At 47.5% G+C, this 23,757-nt stretch overlaps 1 protein-coding gene across 7 annotated transcripts in view; it reads left to right on the top strand.

The window, feature by feature from the left end:
- The window catches only part of BBX (BBX high mobility group box domain containing), a 119,821-nt gene that overhangs the window by 24,761 nt on the left and 71,303 nt on the right, over positions 1-23,757 (top strand). Inside the window, exon 1 of one of the 7 annotated variants that reach the window (XM_054163199.1) lies at positions 11,033-11,081. The exons of the other annotated variants lie outside the window; for them this stretch is intronic. The gene's annotated coding sequence lies outside the window, so the exon portion shown is untranslated. Of the gene's footprint in view, positions 1-11,032; positions 11,082-23,757 lie in introns of those variants that run through there. 7 annotated transcript variants of the gene reach the window in all.

The following is a 23,757-nucleotide window of genomic DNA, read 5'->3' as shown; positions in this document are numbered from 1 at the left end:
CTGTTCTATGCTAGAGCTACGGTCTGAAGGAAAATAAAGGTAATGAGCTGATCCTGCTGGTTGCACGCATTCAAATCATCAGCAAGTTCGACCTAAAACTTTCAACCCCCAACCTCGTTGTATCAAAAGTCTCCAAACTCCTACCTTGTGTAGGTTGTTCCTTGTATTCCTGAATAATTTGGGTGAACAAAAGAGATTACATCCTCAAGAATCTTGCCTCAAAAGAGGAAGTCCAAACATTCTTCACTTTGTCAACAAAAGGGACCTTTATTTTCACTGCGTGGTGGTAATTAGCTTGTAATGTACATCGTGGCTGTGAGTAGGGAGCAGAGGTGAAACCATGCAGGAACTTACTGGCCTCTGAACAAGTAAGCTTGAGGAGGGTGGATTTAGACTGGGTGTTAGGAAGAAATTCTTGACAGTGAGGGTGGTGAGACACTGGAACAGGCTGCTCAGGGAGGCTGTGGACGACCCCTCCCTAGAGGTGTTCAAGGCCAGGTTAGGTGGGGCCTTGAGCAGCCTGCTCTAGTGGAAGGTGGGCAGTGACTGGCTGGAAAGCAGCCCTGAGGAGAGTGACTTGGGGGTGCTGGTGGACGAGGAGCTCAACATGAGCTCTCAATGTGCACTTGCTGCCTGGAAAGCCAATCAGATCCTGGGCTACAGCAAGAGAAGTGTGGCCAGCAGGGCAAGGGAGGTGATGCTCCCCCTCTCCTCAGTTCTGGGGAGACCTCACCTGGAGTACTGCCTCCAGTTCTGGAGCCCCTATTTCAAGAGGGATCTGGAGGTGCTGGAAGGTGTCCAGAGAAGGGCCACGAGGATGATCAGAGGGCTGGAGCACCTCTCCTGTGAGGACAGACTGAAGGAGTTGGGGCTGTTAAGTCTGGAGAAAAGAGACTCTGAGGTGACCTAATTGTGGCCTTCCAGTATCTGAAGGGGGCTACAAGAAGGCTGGGGAGGGACTTCTCAGGATTTCAGGTAGTGATAGGACTAGGGGGAATGGAATGAAGCTGGAGGTGGGGAGATTCAGGGTGGACATGAGGAGGAAGTTCTTCACTGTGAGAGTGGTGAAGCCCTGGAATGGGTTGTCCAGGGAGGTGGTTGAGGCCCCATCCCTGGAGGTGTTTAAGACCAGGCAGGATGAGGCTCTGTCCAGCCTGATCTAGTGTGGGGTGTCCCTGCCCATGGCAGGGGGATTGGAACTGGATGATCCTTGTGGTCCCTTCCAACCCTGACTGATACTATGGTACCATACTATGAAGGTGTCCCTTCACCTAGCATGATCATCAAGGTCCCTTCCAAACGAAGCCATTCTATGAACCTATGAAGGTGTCTGTGTTCCACAGTGTTCTCAAGTGTAGTTCCTGTGTTGTATGAGCATGTAAATCTTCATGTGGCGCTCAGACTGCAAAACTATAGTAAGGTAAAGTTTGATTCTTAAGTTTAATTATACACAAAAGGGCAGTGATTGGGGGGAAAAAAGAGCCTGGGTATGTTGGTTTGGTTTTTTTGGTGGGGGGAAAGACACATGTTTGAAGTAAAACTTGACTGTTGGTAATCTGTTTTGTATTCTTTATAGTAAAGTGAAGTGTTGCATAACAGAAACTTTTTTTAGCTTTACACAAACACTGGGAAGAAAACCACAGACCAGAGAAGAAAATGCTTGCTTTTTTTTTTTGGCCTTTTTATTGAGTGAGAAAAATGACTCATATGGGTCTAGATAATATGCTGACAAAATACAGGGACTCTGAGAAGACCATGTGATGGCCACTGATTCACACATCCGGCCCTGGTGTCAGGTCTTGGGGTAAGACTGGACATCACAGACTGGTTTTGGTTGGAAGGGATCTTAAAGATCATCTAGTTAGAATAGAATAGACCAGGTTGGAAGAGACCTTCGAGATCATCACATCCAACCTATCAACCAATCCAACCCACCTAATCAACTAAACCATGGCACCAAGCACCCCATCCAGTCTCTTCCTAGACACCTCCAGTGATGGTGACTCCACCACCTCCTCAGGCAGCCCATTCCAATGGGCTCCAATTGCCTCTCTGTGTAAAACTTCCTACTAACCTCCAGCCTAAACCTCCCTTGGCACAGACTGAGACTTTGTCCTCTTCTGGTGCTGCTTGCCTGGGAGAAGAGACCAACCCCCACCTGGCAATAACCTCCTTCAGGTAGTTGTAGAGAGCAATAACGTCTCCCCTGAGTCTCCTCCTCTCCAGGCTAAGCAACCCCAGCTCCCTCAGCCTCTCCTCATAGGACTTGTGTTCCAAACCCCTCACCAACTTCATTGCCCTTCTTCTGCCATGAGCAGGGACACCTTCCACTAGACCACGTTGCTCAACCTGGCCTTGAACACTTCCAGGAGTGGGGCATCATCACAAGAGCTGTGAAAGCAAATGTTCTGTTCTGATGTATGAACCCTTCAGTGACACTTGTTACTGGAAATGAAGTTATACAGGTATTGTTTTAAATAAGTTTGCATCTAGCCAAGGCTAATGGGTTTGCAGTTCAATTTGTTTTGCAGCCATTCAGAGGAATTGTAGACCTTGTAGCTGCATTTCAGTGTTTGAAGGGGACCTACAGGAAGGCTGGGGAGGGACTGTTAAGAAGAGCTTGTAGTGATAGGCTAAAGGGCAATGGTTTGAAGCTGGAACAGGGTAGATTTAGGTTGGACATTAGAAAAATACTGAAACAGGTAACCCAGTCAGGTGGTGGAGGTTCCATCCCTGGAGACATTCAGGATCAGAGTTGATGTGGCCCTGGGCAGCCTCATCTATTTGGACATGTCCCTGCTGACCGCAGGGGGTTTGGGCAGGATGACCTTTGAGGGTCCCTTCCAACCTACTGCAATCTGTAAATGAGTTGTTGGTAAAAGAGAAGAACAGCTAAAGATTGGGTGCCATTTCATAAATCCACAGAGGATGTCTGAAATTTTTCCTTGCTGGCTTTGCATGCTGGGTACAGCATTTACACAACACTTGCTTACTGGCACAACCCCCCCTTGTGCTTCCAGGGAGGAGTCCTCTGTCCTTGCTCTCAGCTGCAGTGGCCTTGGCTGGTGCCAGCTGTCCTCCTAGCAGCTCTGCTTCCCAGATCAGGCTGTTGGCAGAGCTGTGGTATGTGCTGGTGTACCCTTGTGGTGGGGTAGGGTGGGCTGTGTGGGCACTCTCTGCCAGAGGGCAAGAGGGGAGGGGAGGCTGTGGAGGTGGGAGAGCAGCCATAGGTGAAAGCAGTGGAAGGGCAGTTAAATGTCAGTCTGGGTTTCTCTTTTAGTAAAACTGGACAAGGAGTAATGAGTGTAAACTTGAATGTAGGAAGTTCCATCTAAGCATGAGAAGGAACTTCTTTACTCTGAAAGTGGCAGAGCACTGGAACAGGCTGGCCTGATAGGTTGTGGAGTCTCCTCTGGAGGCTTTCCAAACCCACCTGCTGCATACATTCCTGTGTGACCTGCCCAAGGTGATCCTGCTTTGTCAGGCGACTGGCCTCTGCCTCCAGAAGTCACTTTCAACCCCTACCATTCTGTGACTCTGTGAAGGGAAATGATTTTCCTGCTGCTTTTGCTGCCTTGCTGGCTTTTTCAGAAAGCATGTTCATAGAGGAAAAGAATCCAGCAGAAAATGTTTCCCCATGAGAGCAGTTAGGCATTGCAATCATCTCCCAGGGAAAACAGTGGATTCCCCTACACGGGTCAGTTTGAAGACTCAACTTGACAGGGTGCTGGGCCAGCTCATTTTAACTGCACCATCATCTAGAAAGGTTGGAATAGATGATCCCTGAGGTCCCTTCCAACTACCCATTCTTAGTTCAGTGAACCTGGATATGCCAAGACTGCAAGGGCTTGGCCTCTCCTCCATGCTTGCTCCCTCTCTCGCTCGGTGCTGCTGCAGAGACTGATCTCATCTCCTGTCGTGGCTGGCACAGGCACCAGCTGCCCACAGATGTGGACAAAGCACATTTAGAATCATAGAATCATATAGCTGTTTTGGTTGGAAAAGACCTTTAAGATCATCAAGTCCAACCATTATCTAATTCCCAAGTCTGGTGCTAATCCATGGCCCTCGGACCACATCTCTGTGTCTTTATTTCTTTTAAGTCACTTGCCTGCTTCCTGAAGCTTTCTCATTTCATTTCCCAATTTCTTCCAGTGCCTACAGAAGCTTGTCAGGGTTTTAGCAAATGTGATACTAATGGGACCAAGTTCCAGGGTAGGTTCATATTGGAGCTTAGGAGGAATTCGTGGCTGCAAGAGTGTCAGGCATTGGAACAGACTGCCCAGGGAAGTGGTGGAGGTGTTCAAGAAACATGTGGGCATGGTATTTTGGGACACATGGCTTAATGGCCATGGTGGTGTTAGGTAAGTGGTTGGACTTAATGATCTTAGAGGTCTTCTCCAACCATCACAATTCTATGATTATATATTATATTCTACCTGAAGTTTGTGTGGTAGGTAAAGGAGCAGTGGCGGTCTGATGGAAATCCGCTATTGCATGTCTGCTGGTGGTGTGCTACACAGGTCAGAAAGCTGTTGTGTGTACATGTGCACACAAAAATACTTGATCCAACTTCTGAGAAGAGCTGAGATCTAGGAGTTATGAATATGGCACTTCTGATCTTTCTGAATACACAGAGTGGTGTTGATGTTTTCTGGAATCTCCCTTCCCTTACGGGGACAGGCTGAGGGATTTGGGGCTGTTCAGCCTGGGGAAGATAAGGCTCTGGGGAGACCTCAGAGCAGCTTTCCAGTACCCAAAAGGGACTACAGGAAAGCTGAGGGGGTACTTTTTACAAGGGCTTACAGTGATAGGGCAAGAGGGAATGGAATGAGTCTGGAAGAAGGGAGATTTAGACTGGCTATTAGGAAGAAATGCTATACAGTGAGGGTGGTGAGACGCTGGAACAGGTTGCCCAGAGAGGCTGTGGATGCCCCCTCCCTAAAAGTGTTCAAGGCCAGGGTGGATGAGGTCTTGAGCAACTTGGTCTAGTGGAAGGTGACCCTGTCCATGGCAGGGGGTTGGAACTAGATGATCTTTAAAGTCGCTTCCAACCCAAACCATTCTATGAATGTATCTGTTGAGTGTTGCTGCAACCGGTATTGCAGAGTTAGGTAAGCACTGGGTTGGGAGACTGCACCCAGCTTGGGATGTGTAGTGACTTTATTTAGATATAGTGGTTTAAAATTGTGTTTCTTCATAGAATGGGAATAAAATCTGGAGCTCCAGTGGAGATGAGAACTTACTGATACTGCTGCAAATGCTGTGTGTGTATAAATGAGCACAGTGTGAATTGTAGAAGTGGCGAGACAGCAGTAATAGACTGATACTGTGAATTTGATTGATTGGGGAATTGCTTGGATGTCCTCACTGACAGTCACTTCCAGGTTAAGATTTGGAGGAGTTGTTTAAATATACTTTCAAAATGTTTGTTTCCTTGATTGTTTGCTGGTCCATTTCCTTGCTTGTTAGCAGCAGAAAGCTTTCAGCCATACAAAATTCAGCAGTCTTATTCTTGTACCTTCTCTCACCAACTCTTCCTCACCCTGCTCACTTTCTAAGCAATTTTAATGCTCATGGAGTACCAGAGTTAACAAGCCAGGCAATGTCATGTTGGTTCAAGAGGGGAAAGATATACTCTCTCTACAACTACCTGAAGGGAGGTTGTGGACAGGTGTAGGTTGGTCTCTTCTCCCAGGCAACCAGCACCAGAACAAGAGGACACAGTCTCAGGCTGCACCAGGGGAGGTTTTAGGCTGGAGGTTAGGAAGAAATTCTACACAGAGAGAGTGATTGCCCATTGGAATGGGCTGCCTGGGGAGGTGGTGGAGTCACCATCATTGGAGGTGCTCAGGAGGAGACTTGACAGGGTGCTTGGTGCCATGGTTTAGTTGATTAGGTGGTGTTGGATTAGTTGATAGGTTGGATCTTGAAGGTCTCTTCCAACTGGTTTATTCTATGGTTTGTTCTGTGGACCTGTAGGAAATATTGACTGTGGTGTACAAACTGCTGATTTAACACTGTATCTGAAGTCAGGGACCACAAAGATAATGGCAGAAGCAAAGGTAATGATAGGAGTCTAACAATTTGGTGGTGTTGAGCACGAACTGTTTCACTTGGAGAAAAGTGGTTGCCTCATAATGACTTTCAGAATCCTGTCCCTGAAATCCTCCTAATGTTAAACTTTGATTCTTAAAATGTACTTGTTCTCTTGATGACCTCAGTCAAGGAAACCTGGGAGGGGCAAAGAAGCAGAGAATGGTTATTTGAAGTACAAGCAGATGCTGCTCTAATTTCTCAAGGAAGTGTCTTGCGTAGAGGGGCAGAGTGAAAGAAACGGAGCTTGTACAGCAAACAATGCAGCGCTTTAGACAGGGTCTCTCCAGCTTTGCCTTACGTGACCTGTCACCTTAAGGATGAAGTGCTTTCAGTGGTGCTTTTCACTGAATTGGGCTATTAGAGGAGGGTCTTGCAGAAAGCTTTGAAAAAAACCTGTTTGCAAACTAAATCACAGCAAGCTATTTAAAACCATGTGAGAGTGTTTCGGTTTGTTCCTGAGTCAAGATGGACTGAAGTTAAAAATGTGACTTTGTTGATAAAGATGCACATTACTGAGGTCAGAGATGTGCCTTAAGGGATTTGGTAATCTTATCCAGCAATGTGCCCCAGTGGCCAAGAAGGCCACCAGTATCCCAGCCTGGATCAGCAATAGCATGGCCAGGAGCAGGGAAGTGATTGTGCCCCTGTACTGGGCACTGGTGAGGCCACACCTTGAACACTGGGTTCAGTTTGGGGCCCCTCACTCCAAGAAGGACATTAAGGTCCCAGAGTGGGTCCAGAGAAGGGCAGCAAAGCTGGGGAAGGGTCTGGAGAACCAGTCTGATGAGAAGAGGCTGAGGGACTGAGGTTGTTTAGTCTGGAGAAGGGGAAGATAAGGAGGGAAGACTTTATTGCTCCTTACAACTTCCTGAAAGGAGGTTGGAGTGAGGTGGGGCTTGGTCTCTTCTTCCTAGTATCAGCTGGCAGAATGAGAGGAAATGGTCTGAAATTCTGCTGGGGGGCGGTTAGGTTGGGTATTAGGAAAAATTTCCACCCTGCAAAAGTGGTCAGGCATTGAACAGGCCCAGGGAGGTGGTGGAGTTTTGGAGGTGTTCAAAATCCATGCAGGCATGGCACTTGGGGGCGTGGGTTAGTGGCCAGAGTTGATGGTTGAACTCAATGATCTTAAGAGGTATTTTTTCCAGCCAAAGCAGTTCTGTGATCCCATGGTTTTTATTTATTGTCTAAGAATGCTTTTGTTTGTAGGTTTTTTGATGTGTTTGGTTCGGTTTGTTAGTGTGGTTTAAGGCATTTCTGGTGTTTTCTAGATTACTGGAATAAATTGACTGTCATGTCAGGAGAGGCAGGGATTACTCTTCTGTATCTAATGAGACAACCAGTGATGTGTACCTGAAGTGAAGAAGTGGAGAGGAGGAAGGAGGCTAGTACAACGTGCATACCCAGTTGGTATGTGTGAGAACTGAGAAGCGCCCTCTCCAGTCTGAGCAGCAGGGGGAAATCAGTGCTGTAGAATCTCTTCCATTAACCAGGCAGGAAACAGTTTCTCTGAAATACACAGGATAATCCTGGGATTGTAAGATAGTTTATATCTGATGTGGTAGACTCCCAAAGCTGTGAGTAATGCTTTGTAGGTGTTGGGTTTGATTTGAAGTCCAGGGATTCACACAACAGTATTTACATCTGAAAAGGTTTGGGAGTATCTTTGCTGAAAGACCTGGGGCTGTTTAGTCCTGATATCTAGGGTGCATTATGAAGAGTGGGCCAGCAGGTCAAAGGAGGTTCTTCTCACCCTATACTTAACCCTGGTGAGAGCACATCTGGAGCATTGTATCCAGTTCTGGGCTCCCCAGTCCAAGAGGGACTGGAATCTACTGGAGGGAGGCTACAAGGATGATGAAGGGACAGGAACATCTGATGAGGAAAGGCTGAGAGATCTCAGGCTGTTTAGCCTTTTGAGGAGAAGGCTGTGAGTGGATCTGATCATTGTTTCTGAAGGGTGGGTGTCCAGAAGAAAAGGGCAGACTCTTTTCACTGGTGTCCTGTGATAGGGCAAGGGGCAATGGATACAAACTGGGACCCAGGAAGTTCCTCCTCAACATGAGGAGAAAGTTCTTTGCTGTGAGGGTGCTGGAGCCCTGGAGCAGGCTGCCCTGAGAGGTTGTGGAGCCTGCTTCTCTGGAGACTTTGAAGACTCACCTGGATGTGTTCCTGTGTGACCTGCCCTGGGTGATCCTGCTCTGGCAGGGGAGTTGGACTCAGTGATCTCCAGAGGTCCTTTCCAATCCCTGCCACTATATGATTCTCTTAAATTCACCTCTTAGTTGTATTTTAGCCTTCCTGTTGGCCCACACAGCACCAGCAGCACAGTTCTTGGGTTTAATACTCGGTGATTCTCTCTTCAGATGAGTGTATAAACTATATTCCCAGTTCTGACGTAATTCTGGCTTTGACACCTCTGTTAGTAAGGAAGCAGCTGTAGGCTACTTCAGTGCCAATAGTTCCCCTGAAAAGAAAGACTAAGTCCTGCTGAAAGTGGAACTAGAATATCTCAGTATGTGCAAGAAGAGGGATAAAGCTGCCAAACAACAGGAACAGTAGTGCAGAAATGGCACTGAGATGAAGGTGGGTAGGATCTGATGTGTTGCTGCTCAAACACTGGCTGGCCTAGCCTGCATGCTGAGATTTAGGTTGCTTGGAGTCTCCTTGTGGCTCTGCTGATGTTGCTGCAGCACCTGAAGATCCTGCTGCAGTGAGGCTTTGTGTCCACACTGTCAGAGAAGCTGTAGAAAGGGATGTTTGTCTGCATCAGTGACTTTCAACTTAGGGCCTGAGGAGTCAATGGAACTGCCGTCACCTGCAAGCAGGCTGAGTAATAGGAAGGCTGAAGAGGAAGGTATGGAAAAGAGGAGTGATTATGTTGCCACTACTCTGGGGAGTAATTTTTGTACACTGAGGGTGATCAAATATGGCCCAGGTTGCCCAGAGAGGTGGTGAATGCCCCATTCCTTGGAAGCATTCCAGGTCAGGTTGGTTGGGGCTGTGAGAAACCTAATGCAGTTGAAGATGTCACTGCTCACTGCAGAGGGGTTGGGCTAGGTGACCTTTAAAGGTCTCCTCCAACCCAAACCATTCAGTCACTTCTGTGACTGTGTCTCCAGCTCAGTCTGGATTTACTGCAGACTGAGTAAAAGGCACACTTTGAAGTCCTGTCAAGAAGTGAACAAGGCACAGTCAATTTCAAAGAAGTCATTACATTTGCTGGGTTTGTAAATTTCTGGAAGGGGATGTTTCAAGTGTGATTTGAAAACATGCCACAGGTCCCTATGTCGACCAGACAAAAGAAAATACAAGCAAGAAGTGGTAAAGATCAAATTGGCTGGCCACATAGCTTCTCTTTTCCCCTTTTTCCTGTCAGTACTGGTGTAGAGGACAGAAGACAGGGTTTTGAAAAGTTTAGGAACTTGGGACTGTGAGCTCTGAGTGGTTGGACTCCATGATCCAAAAGGTGTCTTCCACCCTCAACACTTCAATGCTCCCATGACTTAAACTGGTGTACTGTTTTGTGTTGCTTGTGTGGTTCTTCTGTACCCGCTGGTGAAAGATCACTGCAAATCTTGAGGTGCAGAGCTAGTGAAGTGAAACACTCAGACCTGCAGGTGAGCAGGACAAGTGTTCCAAGTAGGAATACTCTCTAAAGCCTCACTGAGAACAAACCATGGACAATTTAGACTGGATATTAGGAAGACATTCTTTACAGTGAGGGTGGTGAGACAATGGAACAGGTTGCCCAGGGAGGTTGGCAGTGCCCCCTCTGTGAAGGTGTTCAAGGCCAGGTTGGATGGGGCCTTGAGCAGCCTGGTCTAGTGTGAGGTGCCCCTGCGCATGGCAGGGGGTTGGAAGGAGATGATTGTTCAGATCTTTTCCAACCCAAACCATTCTGTGAATCTATGAGTAGGGATTGTTTGCTTTTAATTGGGAGGTGTGGATCAGATCCTGGCTGGCTGAGTGCTGGGAAGGTGAATGGACACTCTGTTCTCCATTAGGGCTTTTCGTTCTCCTTTGGAAACAACAGCCCATGGCTCTCACAGGGTAGTCAGCAGCATGCTGTAGGTGGGGTTTCTGTAATGCCATCCTAATGATGGGGACGAACCTTGCTGCCGAGGAGCACGGGGACGGTATGGCAAGTGGCAGAGGCAGCCTGACTTTGGAAAGGCCTTTTGTATGGTTTTGTTGGTGGGGTTTTTTTTAATAAGTTGAGGGAGGGAAGTTAGCAATGCACAAAACATGGCACTTCAGAAGATGCCATCATCTGGTGCTTTTAACATGCGTAAGAGCTTCCCCCGGGCACCAGAGCAGGATTCAAACTGGCCCACGCCTGAAACTGGGGTCGGGGGCTGAGTGGAGCCAGCGGGGAAGCGGCCAAGGGTGCTTTGGGAACGGGTGGGTGACCGTGGGGCCGGGTGGGTGTCTGTTCCTGTGTGCGTGTGGGGAGGGGGCTCCCCTGTGGGTTTGTAGGAGGCTCCCCTCTGTGTGTGCGCTTGTGCGGGGAGGGGGCTCCGCTGGGGCGAGGGAGGATCCCCCGTGTGTGGGGAGGGATCTCCCCCGTGTGCCCGCAGCCCCGCCGCCGGCTCTCGGTGCCCCGGCGGGGCCCAGCCGTGCCGCCCCAGCCCAGCGCCGCGCGGGGCCCGGCTCTGCTCCACTTGCCTCCGCTCCGCCCCGTCCCTGCGCCCCGCGCTGCTGAGATCAGCTTCCTGCTTTTCATTTTCCTCCCGGCGCTGCTGCTCCTCCCCTCCAAGAGTTATTTTCTTCGCTCTGGAGTTGATTGTTGTTGTTATTTAAATTTTTTTCCCCTAATTTTTATGGGTGGCTGCTGGCTCTTCTGCTGCCGGGCTCCCACCGTGCCGAGGCTGAGCAGCGGGGTGATGGTGATTTTGTTCTGTTGCAGAGCTGTAGGCAGAATGGTTGAGTGCTGCTCCCAAAACATTTCAGTGCCAGCTCTGTGACCAGGGAAAGAGAAGGAGGTGAGTGCCAGTTCTGCATCGCGGAGGGCCGGGGAGCTGCTGGAGGTGGAACCAGGAGTCACAACCTGCCGCGGCTCGGCAAAAAGGAGAGAGCAGTTAACGTTGTTGTGCTCTCTGGTTAGATGCTTTTGCTGCTACTAACACCGTGATGGAGCACGCTCAGGAAATGATGGGGTTTACTGTAGCAAAGTGACACGGTTAATGAAAGCTTACAATGTGTAAATTGGGTTTTCTTTCACTGAAAAGCCTGGGCAGATACAGCACAAACACAGCCATAAAGGGCAGATCATAAAAGGAGGGGTCGCCCCAAACAACTTCAGACAGGAAAAACACTGAACAAAGGTAGTTCCACAACTTTCAGATGAATTGAATAATGTGGTAGTTTTAGGCTATGCCTTTAAAAATCTTTCACAGATCTTGAACAGAAAGTAGTGAGATGGAAATAAATCACTATTGGGTGTAAAAAGGAAAATAATGATAAATCTAAACAGCTTTCATTTGCTTCCAGCTGATCTGGTCTGGCAAGTTTAATCTTGGGGGGGAGGGGGGGGAGAATTTCAATCCATCACAAACAATTAATTTGTGATTAATTCAGATTAATTGCCAGAAAGAGACCTCCTCAAATGGGTTGGGTTGGAAGGGACATTAGATGTCATCTAGTTCCAAACCCTGTGCCATAGGCAGGGACACCTCCCACTAGACCAGGTTGCTCAAGGCCTCCTCCAACTTCACCTTGAATGGTTTCATCCACAGCCTCCCTGGGCAACCTGTTCCAGTGTCTCACGACCCGCACCGTAAAGAATTTCTCCCTGACATCCAGTCTAAATCTCCCCTTTTCCAGATTCACTCTATTTCTTCTCATCCTATCACTGCAAGGCCTTGCTAAACAAATCCCTTCACAGTAATTTAGTAATGACTGAGTCTAGAACAGCAGGATGTATATGAAGGGATGACATGTTTTTATCATGTGTGGAAATAAAATTGCACACAGGAAAAACAAACAAAGAGGAAAACCTCCTTACAGGATGGAAGCCAGGTTGGTTGAGAGAAAACAGATTGTTTGGAAGAGTGTCTCAGTTGCAACAAATGGGCAGCTTGTGCAGGAATTTGTCTTCTTACACAGTTGTGATTTTTTTGGAACTTAATTTTTTTCCATCATTCCATAAAGAGAAATAATGTAAATATCACAGGTTTATGAACTTTCAGCTTTTTTAACAGGTGAGCAGCTTCTAATGGAGCTCCAAAATCATTGCTCTGTAAGGGATGGCAGGTTGACACTTTGCTGCCTTCTCCTTCCTGCCTGTTAACAGACTGTTCATTCTGAGTGAGCTGCCCTGAGTGACTTTGCTGGGCTCTTCATAGCCACCCAAAAGCATGGCTGTTTTGGGCCAGCCAGTGCTGCATGATGCCATCACAGCTCCAAGGCACTGCTGCAGGGCTCAGCTGCTCCCCAGGTGACAAGGGACAGTAGGAGGGAATCAAGGATATTGTTCAGGATTGTAGGGGATGTGATGTGATGAGATGGGAATGTGATGTGATGTGATCAGGATGGGATCCTGATATCTCAGGTAGTGATAGGACTAGGGGGAATGGAATGAAGCTGGAGGTGGGGAGATTCAGGCTGGATGTGAGGAGGAAGTTTTTCACCATGAGAGTGGTGAAGCCCTGGAATGGGTTGTCCAGGGAGGTGGTTGGGGCACCGTCCCTGGAGGTGTTTAAGCCCAGGCTGGATGAGGCTGTGGCCAGCCTGATCTAGTGTGGGGTGTCCCTGCCCATGGCAGGGGGCGTTGGAACTAGATGATCCTTGTGGTCCCTTCCAACCCTGACTGATACTATGATGTATTCCAAGCTCAGAGGCCTGACCAGAACTGCTTGTGTTCTGCATGCAGACCAGGGTGCCCTTTTGGAGTAGCTGTTTTCTGTGATGCCCAGTTGAACTGACTGGTTCTGCTGTAAAATGAAACCTATTTTTTTGTCTTAGATTAGATGTGAGAGTAGAGGATACTTCTCTTGCAGTGAAGTTCTTCAGTAGCTGTGTGAAAGTAGTTCCAGGGTATCTTTGTTTTCAAAGCTTCAGTAGAAAATAAGAGAGATTTACCAAATCAGAAACTGGGGGCTGGTGTTCTGTAACATTTTGGGGTGTGACTGACATTGCTTTTTTGCCTTGATGGACATTACCACTGCTTCTTTTGGTTGTGGGGCAAGCTAGGAGCGCATCTGGAATCCTCTCCCAAGGGAAGCAGTGAATTCCCCTATATTGGTCAGTTTGGAGACTCATCTTGACAGGGCTTCAGGCCAGCTCATTTCAACTCCACTATTATAACCTTGAAAGGTTTGACCCAATGATCTTTGAGGTGCATTCCAACATGGCATTCTGTGACGCTGTGATTTTTCTGAAGTGTGTTGTATTACTGGGCCACACTTACTCCTTGTAATTGAACACCTTCATGGATAACTGTATAAGGTCAGAAGAAATCCAGTAAAACACTTTCATTGCCCTTTCTGAGGCCTGTCCATGATGGTGGAAGAGCACTGTATAGGAAGTAGTAATAAAACTTCCCATGCACTTTGACTTCAGGTCCTGCTTGGTTTTGCCTCCATGCAAGCTGTTAATTCACTGCTGATAAATCTACTTCTCACTATATATTTGTGCTCCAGAAACCTAACCATGTGCTGTGTCGTCATTCTAAGAGGTACAGCCTGTGGTTAAAGATGTTTTATACGCTGTTCATATCTGCATGTCAGAAAAATGGTGGATGCCCATTTGCCTCAGTGTGTTAATTGAGACACTGGAACAGGTTGCCCAGGGTGGTTGTGGGGGGCCCCCTCCCTGGAGGTGTTCAAGGCCAGGTTGGATGAGGCCTTGAGCAACCTGCTCTAGTGGAAAGTGTCCCTGCCCATGGCAGGGGGTTTAGAACTAGGCAATTTATAAGGTCCCTTCCAACCCAAAGCACTCTATGAATCTATAAATGGTAACTTTTGCACAAAATGTGAGAAATGGGCTTATCCTGTAGATGCAGATATATTTCCTGCTTGGACCCAAGTATCCAGTTCTTAATTGCCAAATGTTATCCTTTTACTCTCATTCCAGCACTAGAGAAACTCTGCAGCACTGATGTTAAGTGATGCCAGGCTGCAACTCTGCAGCACTGATGCTAAGCCCCAAGCCTAACAGCTGCTGCACTTCTGGGCTGTTTTACTCATTTTGTACTTACTTTCAGAATTTTTGCCCTGATTGATGGCAGGCTGCTGTAAAAAAATGCTGCCTCTATCAGCAGTCAAGGGCTCCTACTGAATTCTGTGCTTCAGACTGATTTGCCAGCCTTGCTGACAGCTAGGGTCACAGCATTTGCTACTTCTCTGTCACATTTTGGCAACCTGGTCTTCTGCTAACTTGTAGAAATTTGCTAATTTATTTCAGAGTGCACTGAAGGGGGAATGGGAAGTTCTGTCTGCAAGTTGGATCTCTCCTTGTAGGAGAGGCTGTAAGGGTATTAATAAGTGCAGGTCATAAGAGAATGAATAAAAGCTCTGTATTCGTAGGCATGAAGAGAAGAGTGAAAGGAATAGCTCCCAGAGCCTTTTTTTCCCCTCTGTTCATTACATGTGTAGGGCTTCACCACAGACAGAAGAGACAGTACCTTATTTGAAGTACAGCTCCTTGACAAAGAAGTGAATAAGACTTATTTGACAGAGGCAATAAGGGAGCAGCATGTTTTATGTGACAGCTCTGTCACTGAAAGGAGCAGTCCCAGCTCAGACGCTTGCATCCTGCTCTGGCAGGGGCATTGGACTCGATCTTCAGATGTCCCTTCCAGTCCCTACCACTCTGTGATCCTCCCATCCCATGGCACAGATCCCATGGGGTACCATGGGTCTGTGCTACTGTTTTTGCAGTTGCATGCTGAGCTGATTGTAGCTAAAATTGGTGGGGTTTACTAGCCTAACTTTTTCCATCCACTAAAGATAGAACTGAGCACCGTCGGGTGGATTGTGGATTGCCTCATGAGTTAGACTGGAGAACTGAACAGCTCTCTGGCCCCCAGATAAGGAGTCCAGGAGTTTGAGGAATAGAAGCAGAAGCACAAGAATGAACAGAGGACTGGCAGACCTGCCATATGAGGAAAAGCTAAGAGAACTGGGTTTGTTCAGCCTTGAGAAGAGAAGGCTTAGAGGAGACATTGCCATGGACCAGTACGTCAAGGTTGGCTACTAGGAGGATGGAGACTCCCTTGTTACAAGGAGTCACATGGAAAAGACAAAGGGGCTGGGGACAAGTTACTCCTGGAGAGATTCAAATTGGACTCCAGAAGAAATTCTTTTCCCATGAGAACAGTTAGAGACTGGAATAATTTCCCAGGGGAAGCAGTGGATTTCCCTACACTGGTCAGTTTTATGACTTAGCTTGGCAGGGTGCTGGTTCCATCTCCTTTCAACTATGCTGTTACCTAGAAAGGTTGGACCAGATGATCCTTGAAGTCCCTTTCAATCTGCAATTCTGTTGATTCTGTGAACAGGGGACAGGGCTACTTTTGGCTTCAGAGCTGGCTTGTGCATTCTTCCTGCTTGTCAAGCTCCAGCCTCAAGGGCAGGCTAAGTAAAATGCAAGAGAAGGAGGATGTCTCTCCAGAAATAGACCACTATTGTCAATATTTCTTTTACTGGGGACATGCATGCATCTTTTCAGTGTGATTATTTTTTTGCAGGCTGGATAGCTTCCAGTCCAGATAGCATCAGTTAGTTACTGATGCTGGAGATAGCATGCCTTAATTGTGGGGTGGCTGTTACATTCCTCCTGACATCCTTTCTGAGGTGGGTGCTGCCTTGCATGGCTTTTCTTTGTGTGACCCAGCATGAAAGTTGTTGTAAGTCCCCTGGGCCTTTCAGTGAGTGTGTTTGATAAATTATTTTACCCAGGTAATACCTGGATTAAAGAAAGAATTCTGGGTACAGAATGCTAAGTTGCTCCAGATTCAAGGTGCTGGTTCAGCTTTGGAGCTGTGGCTGTAAATTGTTCATACAGTCAGTTACTCTGAGGTTTGGAGTAGGGGCAGAGTATCTCTCAGTGCTGCCCCTAGTCAGCACTGTAGTGGTTTTGGTTGGTTTTTAAATGGCTGTCGTTGCTTGTGTGTGATTTGTGGAGTTCAGGGAAGTTTTTGTTAGTGGTTTGCAAGCTTTCCTTATATGTGTTAGGTGCTGGGGGATGGAAATCAGCAAATATTTCTACCTGAAGTCCTTGGTGGGGGCTGTGTTTTGGCTGGGGTTGTATTTTGCATCCTAGGATGAAGATCCAGTTTGGACCCATGTGTTTGTCCAGGGCCTTGTTACGCTCTGTGAGACACTGGAAGTACAGAAATCCCATGCTAGTGGATTTGAAAAGGGATTACAGGGCCAGTGTCTGCTTTGCTTGGAAGTTGTTCAAACAGTAGAGCTAGGAATGGAAAATGTCATCTCTGCTCCTTCCCTGGCCCTAACAAACTGAAAACCTGTAGCAGAATCTGGCACGTGCTCTTCGGGTTTGTGAGTCCTAATTAGAATAGAATAAACCAGGAAGAGACCTTCAAGATCATTGTGTCCAACCTATCATCCAACACCACCTAATCAACTAAACCATGCAACCAAGCACCCTATCAAGTCTCCTCCTGAACACCTCCAGTGATGGTGACTCCACCACCTCCTCAGGCAGCCCATTCCAATGGGCAATCACTCTCTCTGTGTAAAACTTCCTCCTAACCTCCAGCCTAAACCTCCCCTGGTGCAGCCTGAGACTGTGTCCTCTTGTTCTGGTGCTGTTTGCCTGGGAGAAGAGACCAACCTCTGCCTGTCTACAACCTCCCTTCAGGTAGTTGTAGAGAGCAATAAGGTCACCCCTGAGTCTCCTCCAGGCTGAGCAACCCCAGCTCCCTCAGCCTCTCCTCACAGGGCTGTGTTCCAAGCCCCTCACCAACTTTGTTGCCCTTCTCTGGACACCTTCCAGCAAGTCAACCTCCTTCCTAAACTGAGGGGCCCAGAACTGGACACAGTATTGAAAGTACCCTCAGCCTCAAAAGGATGCTGTCCAATGAAAACTTTGTATTTATGGGAGAGGAACAAAAGGAATGACAATTCCACAGGGAGAAAGAAAACTTACTTAGATGTTCCTATCAAGATTTCACAGCATGACATTCAGTTGGCTTTTAGAAAGGCAGGATGGTTGAAAGAACCACCTAGAATCCAAGCATAAAAAACTGCAAGAGTGGCAGTTAAGTTGAATTGTATCTTTCTTTTGAAAGGAAAAGTAAGGGTTTTTTTCTTCTCTTCACCAGCACCTTGAGGTTTCCTGGTGAGCAGAGCCCATCAGAGGTGGGCTGAGACCTGGTGAGGAAGCTAGTTCATGAGAGCAGATCACAAGAGTGATGTTTTCTTCATTAGGCAAATTACAGCAAATAGAAGGGAGCTAACACCTCCAGAGTTGATGCAGCTGGGCCATGACCATGGTTGTATCAGTGTAGAGCTTCTGATGAGACAGGGAGTTCCTGCTACTGTTGCAGCACCTTCTGACAGTGTTATTTCATCCTCTGCATGGATACGGTGTAATGGCAGCAGCATTCTCCACGGATTTGTTTGGGATGATACTGGGAGAGCCTCACTCTCCCAGTAACTGGAAAGAGGAAAGAGCCTCCCAGCTGTGGAGGGATGGTGCAGGGAGCTGCTATGATGTTCTTCGCAGGGTATAGTATTCCCTGATGGGAACTTGAGGAAGCTCTACAATGAGAGTGGCAAAATACTCAAACAAGTTGCCCAGGGATGTGGTTGAGGCCCTGGCCCTGGAGACGTTCAGGATCAGACTTGAGGTGGCCCTGGGCAGCCTGATCTAGTTGGAGGTATCCCTGCTGACTGCAGGAGGGTTGGACTTTGAGGGTCCCTTCCAACTGGATGCAGTCCATGAATCTGTGATGACCAGCTCACCTGAGTTGAAATGGGAAGTACCTGAAATTTCCCAAGTGTGAGCAGGACAGCTTTTTTGTAATGAAGGCTAATACTTAACAGGGTTTTGTTTTCTTTCGCTCATTAGTATCGTTGTGGTACCACAGTTTCCCACCTTCAGCTGCAGCTAGGTCCAAGCTCCTTAACAAAACCATAATGATGATTTGCACTTTTCTGGACTTTTCATTTGAGTTGCACAAGGATTGATGAAGAAAGCTAGGTGGCACCTTTCTGACTGCACTGATTGAGGCAGATAGAGACTCTGAGTCACAGGGAGGGTGAATATGAATTTTAAGGAAGCCTTTAGGCTCATCCATCACAGGTCTGAAGAACCTATAGTTCCTGGTTTCTGAGAAGGGGCTACTGCTGCTAAGATAAAGTTATGAGATGTTAAACCACACAGGTATTGGGGGTGGGGGGTGGTGGTGTTAGAAAACAGAGGTATATTCAGCACCTGATGCCCACTGCATTGGATTGATCTCTGAGTGAGGGTGACAGTGCTTAAAAAGAAGAGATGTAAAGAGCAATCTAGTAATAGAATAGAATAGACCAGGTTGGAAGAGACCTTCAAGATCATCAAGTCCAACCTATCATCCAACACCACCTAATCAACTAAATCATGGCACCAAGCACCCTATCAAGTCTCCTCCTGAACACCTCCAGTGATGGTGATGAAGTAGCAATTAGGGGCTTTTTACAAGGGCTTCTAGTGATAGGACAAGGGGGAATGGCTTTGAGCTGGAAGAATTAGACTGGGTAGTGAGATATGGGAACAGGTTGCCCAGGGAGGTTGTGCATGACCCCTCCCTGGAGGTGTTCAAGGCCAGGTTGGATGAGCCCTTGAGCAATCTGGGCTGGTGGGAGGTGTCTCTGCCCATGGCAGGAGGCTGGAAGGAGATGATCTTTAAGGTCTCTTCCAACCCAAACCATTCTATGAATCTTAAGTGCCATCTCCAGCAAAAGAACTGAAGCCAGTCCTGCTCTCTGCTCAGGTACAGTTGCTCAGCAGGTGGCACACATTGACAGAGTAACAAAAAACTGTTCCCCATCTGAGTTAGTTTGAAACAAAGGTGTTGATGGGGGAAAACAATCAACCCTGATTTTCCCCTTTGGAATTTCTAACACAGGTCAGATGACAATTCAGCTGAAGTTTTCCAAGCAAGTTATACTGCCTAAAATTCCTGGGGCTTACCTGACTGGAGATGTGGAACAAAGAACTGCTAAAGCATTATGATACTTTCTTACTTTTGTGTGGAGCTTAATAAGGTTTTTGTAGATCTTACGACTGTTTATCAGTGTTGGTTTCACTCAGCCTTTGACTAGCTGTTTAAGGCATGATGGTTCTTACTGAGGCTTGCAGGTCATTGGGCAGATGAGTGAGAGGCCTTGCCTGAATACTTATGAGGTGCTCAGTCCACGCCTACCTGTGGATTTTGTGGAAGAGGAGGGCTAGAAACCAAGGAGGATCAGGTAGCTTGCTGTGCTGCTGCTTTGCCCTTTAACTGGTGAGCAAGACCACTGCTGGAACTGGTGCCTTACATGTAGAACAATGTTATTCAGCGTGTCTGGCCCTTGAAGAGGAAAAGTGAGCTGCCTATGGGTTAGAAACAACACAGCACATCTCCCAAGCATGTGTAGGGACACAACTTGGAATTTGGCCTTGATGGTGACCAGAGGTGGGAAGCTAATGTTGAGGGCAAGTTAGAGAACATGGGCATGGATTGGTAGCAGCTACTGCAGATTCAGTGTACACTCATCAGTGCTGAGTGTGCTTTCAGGGCTCAAAACTCGTGTCTTAGCTCCACTGCAGAATCCAGGCAGGTTGCAGGAATTATCTGTGGCCACTAGATGACTCCTTCAGCCTGCTGGGAGGTGAGCTAGGAGCTGAAAAGATCTGTGGAAAGGAGAGGACTATTCTTGGAGGGTGCTAAGGGAGATGCAGCAAAATAAAGTTGTTTTATGTCTCACAACTGAAGGAAGTGTTAACATGTTTGAGTTGAAGTAGTTACAGGGCAATACAGCAGTAAAACACTGATTTTTGAGGCTTCTTGATGGGTACTTTTTAAAAGCAATTGCAGAACAAGAAATTAGGAAGAAACTCTTTCCAGTGAAGGTGGTGAGACACTGGGCCAGGTTGCCCAGGGAGGTCATGGATGCCTCCTCCCTGGAGGTGTTCAAAGCCAGGCTGGATGGGCCCTTGAGCAACCTGCTCTAGTGGAAGGTGTCCCTGCCCATGGCAAGGAGATTGGAACCAGATGACCTTTAAGGTTTTTCTTCTCAACTCAAACCATTCAATGAATCTGTAAAACAAAGGTTGTGACCCCCTTAAGGTCAGGGTAGATTTATTGAGCTAACAGATCTGTGAAGAAGCTAATGTTGCAAGTTGTACTACTTGTTGTCTAGTCTAAAGCAATGCCTGGTTTTATGTTGAGCTCTGCTGTTACAATTCCTATTTCGTAAGCTTGGGGGGAGGAAACAACCCACAGAACCTCATAAAAAACCCAACCAAAACCACCAAAAAAACCCCAAAACAATGCAAAATAAAAACTAGAAAACCCACAACCCCCCCCAACCAGCAGCAGTACAACTCTGTCTTTGCTGCCTCTTTGCATCTTGAATATGGATGGATGAATCCTGTTAGAATGGAACAAAATCTTGACATTAAAGCCCAGGCAGAACGTTCCCCAAGTCCCTGCAGATTTCCCTGCATCCTCAGAGGGTCTGCTCCTCACCCTGCAGTGCTCAGCATTAAATAATCTTCCTCCCATGTAGAGGCAGAGTAAATGATGCTTCAGTTTCATAAACATGTTTTTGCCAAGGTCTGTACTAAGCATCTAGTGCAGACCTTATCAAGGCACTTAGATGATGAAGTGGTATTTTAGTTGCTCTGTGGGTTTCTCTGACATTATTATATCTCAGAAGAAAATGAAACATGAATAACTAGTTGCTCTGCAGTGTGGCCTGTTCATGGTGCAAAGTGTGAGCTGTATAAAACACCAGTGCACACAGGGCTGATGATACTTGTTTATGATTTTATTGCTTTTGTCAGCCACTAGAATCAATAAGGGTAGAAAAGACCTCAGGGATCATCAAGTCCTACCTGTCACCCAACACTTCATGACTAACTAAACCGTGGCTTCAAGTGCCACATCCAATCCTTTTTTGAACACCTCTAGGGATGGGGACTCCACCACCTTCCTGGGAAGCACTCTTCAAGGTCCCTTCCAACGCAAACCAGTCTGTGAATGAAGTGGCAGGGAGAAGGGTGAGCTCAGTGTGCTTATCCCTCTGCAGACCTATGGCTCACAGGACTCATGCTTATATGCCTGGCTTTCTGCTTCTTCCTCGTTCATCAGCTATCATTGTGGATAGAGCAGCTAGTCCCTTGGATACTTCTTTGTTCCTGCCCTTAGCATAGTGAAGTTTTAGAATGGTCAGTTGGAGTATGGACAGTTTGGAATGTTAGGTGTTCTGCAAAGACCTGGACAGGCTGGAGAGCTGGGCTGAGGAGAATCTCCTGAGGTTCAGTAAGGTGAAGTGCAAGGTCCTGCACTTACGTCAGGCCAATGCTCAATACCACTACAGGCTGGGGGATGATGAGATTGAGAGCAGCCCTGCAGGGAAGGACTTGGGGCTGCTAGTGAGTGACAAGCTGGATGTGAGGCAGCAATGGGCACATGCAGCCCAGAAGGCCAATGGCATCCAAGGCCATGTTAAAAGGAGCGTGACCAGCAGGTTGAGAGAAGTGGTTCTGCCACTCTGCTCTGGTGAGACCTCACCTGCAGTAGTGTCCAGCTGTGGGACCCCCAACACAAGAGAGAGGTGAACCTGCTGGAGCAGATCCAGAGCAGGCCACAAAAATGACCAAAGACCTGCAACATCTGTACTGTATGGACCAGCTGTTCAGCCTGGAGGAGGCTCTGGGTAGACCTTAGAGCTACATGTCAGTATCTGAAGGGGACCTACAGAAAGGCTGAGGAGGGACTGCTGAGAAGGGCTTGCAGTGATTTGACACAAGGCAAGGGTTCAGACCTGGAGCAGGGGAGATTTATGTCCAACACTTGGAGAAAATTCTTCACAATGAGATTGATGAAGTGCTGTAATAGGCTAGTCAGACAGGTGGTGGAGGTCTCATCCCTACAGACATTCAAGATCAGACTTGCTGTGGCCCTGGGCAGCCTGACCTAGCTGGAGATGTCCCTGCTGACTGCAGGGGGTTGGACAAGATGCTCTTTGAGGGTCCCTTCCATCCTGATGCAATCTGATTCTCTGAGGGAATGCTGAGTATGGTCAGTGTGAGACAGAAAATCAGACTTTTGGGGTGTGGGGTTTTTTCCCTCTAAATGCAATAAACCCCCCACAAACCAACATCCTTGAGAGCCTGAGGAACTCAATGAATGTTTGAGATAAGGTTGGTACAGCACTTACACAAATCACTGGATGAGATCACAGAATGCCTGGTTGTAAGGGACCTCAAGGATCATTTGGTCCAACCTTGAGTAAAGCTTTACCTCTTTCTAACCCTCTTTTAATAGTTTTACCCTCAAATACAAGCATGCATTTATGTGGTAAGAGTCAGTTATAAACCTGAACTCCTCTTGAGGACTGTCAGCAGATGCCTTTGAAGAAGCTTGCCTTTTTCATTTCTGGATTGTGGTAGAGAACTGTAAACTGAATGAGGCTTCAGGCAGCTCCTACAGCTTCTAACTGGCTCTGCAGAACTCCAGGATCTTTGCCTGCCTTAGCCTTGCATTTCACAAAGGTCTGTACCTGCATTGCTGTCAGCTGAAGCGCAGGGAATGTTGCACTGGTGGATTCAGGAAGTTTCTGACAACTGGAGCCTTTCCCAGCACCAGTTTAGAAGCTGGGTTTCATATCCTAGTGCCAATATTGACACAGCTCTGAGGAGGGTGGATTTAGCATTCATTCTGCAGAGGGTATGTTCTCTGATGTGCATCCAGCAACTTGTTTGGGTGTGGGTGGGATCTCTATTGTCTGTGGGCACAGGAGTTCCCTCTAGGATTAGATTTCTTCATCCTCTCAAAGCTGCTTTAAGGTGAATGCTGAGGATTTGATTTGGTGTAACAGCCTGTAGCAGGGCAGCAGCTGCTGAGGCCACCCCACAGTGCATGACAAGTCCTCCCTTACCAGAGTGACCAAACTCCTTCCACCTTCCTCACCCCTGCTGGCCTTCAGAACAAGAAACCTACAGGAAAAGAGTGATGAAATGCTGAAATAGCTCTCAGTACCGTTACCTCATTTTAGGATGACACTGGACAAGTGAGTGATTCTGCCTCTCTGTTGTGCTCTTGTGAGACCCCACCTGGAGCACTGGGGGCCCCAAACACAAGAAGGACATGGACCTGCTGGAGTGGGTCTAGAGGAGGCCAAAAAGATGATCAGAAGGCTGGAGCAGCTCCCCTATGAGAATAGGCTAGGAGAGTTGGAACTGTTCAGCCTGGAGAGAAGACTCTGAGGAGACCTTACAGCAGCCTTCCAGTACTGCAGGAGACCTGAGAAGGGACTTCATATAAGGGCTTGTAGTGACAGGATGAGGGGCAATGGCTTTGAGCTGCAAAAGGGGAGGTTTAGACTGAATATTAGGAAGAAATTCTTGACAGGGTGGGGAGACACTGGAACAGGAGGAGCTTGTGGATACCTCTTCCCTGGAGGTGTTCAAGGCCAGGCTGGATGAGGTCTTGAGCAACCT

The sequence above is a fragment of the Dryobates pubescens genome, chromosome 8 (assembly GCF_014839835.1).
Source record: "Dryobates pubescens isolate bDryPub1 chromosome 8, bDryPub1.pri, whole genome shotgun sequence".
NCBI classification, from domain to species: domain Eukaryota; kingdom Metazoa; phylum Chordata; class Aves; order Piciformes; family Picidae; genus Dryobates; species Dryobates pubescens.
Note: the sequence above shows the minus strand (reverse complement) of the source record. Positions and strands in the feature narration are given on the sequence as shown.